Below are 6,000 nucleotides of genomic sequence, written 5' to 3' on the forward strand. Positions count from 1 at the left end.
CCATGATTTCTTAGTCTTGGTAGCAACTCAGTGTACCTTAGACACGGATTTTCTTAGGCACTGAGCAGGCACAAACAATTGCCCTTTCTGTGTTCCTCACCTCAGCACACCAGACACTGAAAGCAATAGAAAATCAATAACAACTGCACATAAACATGCTTAGGCTGTTGGTTTCCTTCTGATCCAAGTGTCAGGCTGAGACCCTTGCCTGATGCAGAGATCTGTAACACCCCTACACTTTGAAATGCAATCTTCCTACCAGAGAATAATGATAGAGGTTGCAATGACTATGCCCCAGGCTTGGTTTTCTGAGACTAGTCTAGGTAGTCTCCATTTTTTTTATGTATAGATGTGGACATATAAAACTGGGCAAAATACTTTTCTCCTAAACCTGATTAAATAGGTTTTATTAAGTTCCCTTCATCTTTTCTGGGTTACAAACCTCATTCTGGATTTTTATGCAATTTCAGGCTTCTAGGAAAGGCAATTCAGCAGATTCAGTTGGAGATGAACTTTCCTCGCATCTGCATTAGGCCTCTCCAGTCACTCAGTAACTTTTCCATTTGCTTCAGTTATGTAACCACTCTTGAAATAACATATGGATTTACTATAGAAATTCAGTTGCTCACACTGTGTTTGCAAGTGAGCACGGTCATTGACCTTGAAATATCTCAGCAATAATTCTAGCTAATGCTCTGAGAGGTGAAATAAATATTCTACCAAGATATGGTCACTATAACAACCCACATACCTAAGCCTATGTCTTGGTTTAGGACTGCTTTGCCTGATAAACCTCTTTAGGGTGTACATGGAATACTTGTGCCTATAATGAGTCCATATATGTTATTATACTCTATACAGGTTCCTTAAACTATGTGAAAGTGAGTTTCAGTGTGCAAATAAGATTGTCTTGTTCTGGTGCAAGCTTATGCTGTTAAACCAGCACATCCAGTCAATATTTAATTTAGAGCAGACAATACAGAGCAGACTGATTATTTGCCCAATAGTTGTAGGCAAATTGTGTACAAAATATCACGAAGATCGCATGAAGACAGTGAAAAATAAATACAAATATCTCTTAAAAACAGATAGTTTAATCTCTTGCTTGTCTGACTGAACAACTAAGCAACAAAATTTCAAAATCAGTTCATGCAAAGAAAAATGACCGAACTATGAATAAGCACTATCTCCAGTGCTTGCTAAAACTGTCTGCAGCCATACTAAGCTTACATTACATACAACTTCAAGTGTGGGATCTCAGAGTAAATATTATCTGTGAAAATATCATCTGAATTACTTTAGTTAAGGTGTGCAAAAGCTGTAGAATATTTTTTGAGCTTGTTTGGATTTTCTGCTTTTAAAAATTAGCTCCAGTTCTGTATGCACCTTAAAAAAATTGAGCAATTCACATTGAATGTTCCCAGTATTCCATACGGATTAGCAACCAAGGCTGAGAATAAACCCAAGAGTAACATGAATGAGGCACTTTGCGGGAAAGTGCAACAAACACATTAGCAAATATTTCAGTGATTATTTCACTAATGGTCAGGAAAGCATGGTAAAATGACTTTTGAAATATTCTACTGATACTCCTTGAAAACACAGTCCTTACAAAAGAAGTCTTGTTTTTCAAAGGTTTTCCCATGAGCATTTCTTTCTTCCCCTCATTTATCCCCTTTGTTGTCTACCTATCACATTTTCCCCAGAAGAGACCCCTTGATATCTATTCATGTATTTTCTTTCCCAGACACACACACTCCCTCTCCCTCCATTTGTTCTGAGACACAAAGAATTGTTTGCATATTGCCCAAACTTATCAGTTATACCTAATAAGTTTTGGCTGGTATAAAAGACTTCAAGTTCTATAAAGTAGCAGAGTATGCAGGCTATTTCAAGGTTAAAATATTTTAAATTGGCCCACCAAAAAGATACAGAATAGCAAAAATCCAGATATTTCAACTTCTAAGACATCTTCATTCTCCTATTGTCTTCCATTACACATTTTGCAACCCAAAATTTGTCAGGTTTAACATGCTCCCTCCACCCCCATCACAAGACAACTTTACTTAAGAATCCAATTTGTCTGCCATTCATCAATGCCCTCCACGTGAACCTCATGGCATCACAGAAACATTTCTATCCCCTGCATTCACAGTGCTGGAGTCTCTTGAGCCAACAAACTGTCAAATTAGTGCCAACTCATGACAGCTTTATGATATGTAATCTTGTTCACCAGCAAATGGTCTGAGACCCCCTGCTTGGTACTGCTGTCATACAAGAAATGCTTTTTTTGTGTGTCTCTGATATATTTATATTTTGAAAGCAGATCCCAGCTGGGAAAGTAGTGGTTTTGCCTCACAAAAATCTTTCATACACACATTTAACTGCTCTCTCCATGTGTTAGTTAAAAAGCAGCTTTTAGGATTTTGCTTGAAAGGTTATGTTAGGGAATAGGAAATTAATTAAAAATTAATTTAAGATGTACTTTGTCCTGCTGATTCCATATACTTACTCCTGTAGCAAGTAAAAAATCCTTACTCCTTCAACGTTCAGTCACAATTGACACAGTGAAAAAAATATCTTGTCAGAGCTACATGGGCTGTAAAGTTGATGTATCAAAACCAAGGTGCAGGTAAATCAAGCTTATTCAAATATATCCACAAAAAGGAAACTTCACAGGGAAACAAGTCTGAAGGTTTCAAGATGATAAAGTGTGGATAACAGAATAACGTGGAGAAGTTAGGAAAGTAGCACACACCCTTCTTACACAGAGTTCTTTGAGACAGGAAATTAGTCTTTCCTTTACATAACTTTATAATAACCTTATTCTAGTCATTACAATATTAAACAACACCAGTGCACTAACTGATTTTTAAATGTACCCTGAAGTAATCAGCCTTTACATTCCTCTTTGTACAAGTGACAGTAGCTGCCTACATTTATTTCTTAATTGGTGGCAGAATTAACCACAAGAAGTAGCCAAAAGGAAAAGTTAGTGTGTGAGAAATGCTTAAAAGCAAGAATTCTATATTCAATTTTCTTCATTTATAATTCAAAAGATATAAAGGGTGCAATTCTGCAAAGTTCCCATACAAAGCACCCTAGTGAAGTCAGTGGAAACACAAAGATTTACGGGAACAAGCCCTATAAACAGGGTAAAAACAAACAAGAAAAACCCAAACAAAACCAAGAACAAACAAACCCAACCCCACCCCCTTCAAAAAAAAAAACAACCAAATAAACCCACCGAAACAAAACCAAGAGGACATAACACAAATGGGAAATATCAGTGATGTCTTTCAATTGAAAATATCTGTTCTACAGTCTTACCTTCAAGAAGCTACAAGTGTAGTAACAGGATTGTGCTAGAAAACAGACTCATTTTCCTCTACTGCCTGTTCCTCTGGTCTGGAAAACAGCAGAAAACATTTGTGCTTTTCCTTAAGAAAATCTATTCATAGGGGCAGTATGCATTTCTAGGCTTGAGCTGATCAATGTTAACAGAGGACTCAGACATAATTTCCTGTGGAGTCTACAGAGTGGTACACCCAGATTACTCACATAAGAAACAAACAATTAATGGACAAATTTTCTTCACCATCCAATGAATCCAGCCACGTTAGGACTCGCAAAGGCTACAAGGCAATGTAAAACATTCTTGACCTTCATCAAAAGCCTAACCCAGGACATTGGGCACCAGGGTAACCCAAGCACTGCACCTCCTCACAAGGCAGACAATAACTAGGACACATTCCTGCCACTCACTCTTCACCCTCCATACCCCAGAGAGAAAAGCCCAGCCCCTCTCACCCCACAGATGAGTAGTCTGTAGCTTTAAGATCAAAAATCATTGCAGATATTCACCTGCTATTTTATAACTGAAGCTAATACATTTATTTGAGGGACAGGGGGGTGTAGTGCTTTCTAAGATGGCTGCTATTCAAACTTCACAATTAACAAAAGAGAATCTGCAGCTCATCCCATTTCAGCTTTAGTTTATTATAAAATGTTGTTTGTTGTACTCTGGCCAACTATAAGCACAAGACTATAGCACAAGACTATATACTATACCACATAGTCTGACAGCAGTTTCATATCAATAGAAAATAACATCACAAGTAAGCAAGTTTTCATCCTCTATCATGCCATACAAGTTAACCAATTCAAAAGTACAAAGTCCACAGTTCTGCCATTCTTACTCCTTCAGGAAGTAAAAATACCCACATGAATGATAATAAAATTTTGCAAAATGATTTGTCCCCTGGAGTTTCAACTGTCAGAACCATTGCAAGGTACTAATTGGAAAGACAGAACCTCAGAAGGTGTTTATGATACTTTAGTCCTTTAGGCGTTTTGTGTCTTCAGATAAGGATTTTTAGATCATGAAGAAAAGAACATTATATTGCCTGTGTAGTTGTCCATAGTAATATGATTTAAAACCGTTTGAATTAATTTAGTTAAGTGAAATCTCAAGTCCATTTGGGTTCATCTAGCCAGGGACTTCAATGCAACTAGGAGCTTGCCATGCTGTAAGAATCACAAGCACTACGTCCTGAACCAAGGCATACAGTCAGTGGCTCTGCATCTTCCTGTCTATGAGCAGCCGAGAAATGCTACTTGGTCTTTCCTGTCACACGCCAACAATCCATCTTTCCCATTTACCTGCCATCTAATCAGAAACAGAGAAGTGACCTTTCCACTTGCAAGTTAACAAGTTAGAATTGCTGTTCACTTCACAGAAGGACAGCCAGAGACTCGAGCAAATATGCGATCTACAAATACACTTCAATGATGTAACGCATAAAGTCAAGAAGAAAGATGGGGATTTTTTTTAGTTGTTTTTTCTTTCAGAGAAATCTTATGCTGTAAATGACATAAATCTCTGTCTCTCTTTCCTCAGTATTAGCACACAGAAAGGCACCTTTCCTCCTTAGTGCCCACTTTCAGTCTAAACAGAGGAAAGGACGAGAACAAGCTTCTTGCCACAATAGAAAACGATAGCAAATCTCTGGTGTTCCTGATGAGATGTATCCTTTCACCCTCACTGTGTGTCCAAAGCAGATAAAAGGGCTAGAGGTACTGCAGTATATTCAATATATAGTACCACTTTTATTTATAAATAATAAATATACTCAGGTACATCTTTAAAAAATATTTATTCATTGTGGTCTACAATCCTTCCATGCAAGCTGCTGCTACAAAGTTAAATAAAGAGTTACCTGAGGACAGGCTGTAGCAATGAACATCTCTACTGTATAGCTGAGCTTGAACCTTTTTGTGCATGATCTCAAGCTGATGGAACTTCCATGATTAGAAGTTGGTAAAATTGTGTCTGTAGTCAAGGGAAAACTGCATAGACTTCAGTATGAAATGCACTCAACCTTTAATGTTCACAACAGTTATAAGCAGTCACATTTACAACTGTCATTGTTGACTGACAAATTCTAAGAAGGAATGGATCATTATTGCAGATTTTGAAGAAAAGTTGTCTAGAAACTCTTCAAATTCCAATCTGCTACAGACATGCAGTAATCACAATATGGTGTACTCATGCTTTGGAGCCACCTGAGAATGACTTCTGAGAAAAATCTGTGCTTATCAAAATTGCCAGATTCAATTATACTTTGAGTATATGCTTTGGGTCCTGAGAAAGGTATATTGCTTTCATGGAGAAATCAGTTCCGCAGGGAAATTGGATCAATAAACCTCTCCAAATGTACAGTTTCTTGCTAATTTCCCATTGCTTACTACTCAATAGAGGAGCATTATCCAGCCTGCCTTTCCTTGATCAAGCATGTCATTAACTGCCCCCAAAAGAAGGGATCTGCAGTGCCTTACCAGACACGCTGTCCTCTAGAGGATCAGAAAGAGCTGGCACTCCAGGCATCACTTCACCACTTAGGATTGAATTTACATTCAGGCTTCTCATAAAGCAAGAACTGAAAATATTTCTTCTAAATAAAGAAGAGCATGACTCTAATTCATACTTAGTTTCACGGA

The sequence above is a fragment of the Pseudopodoces humilis genome, chromosome 9 (genome assembly GCF_049639895.1).
Source record: "Pseudopodoces humilis isolate 2021_Gansu_Grassland_sample_001 chromosome 9, ASM4963989v1, whole genome shotgun sequence".
Taxonomy (NCBI): Eukaryota; Metazoa; Chordata; class Aves; order Passeriformes; family Paridae; genus Pseudopodoces; species Pseudopodoces humilis.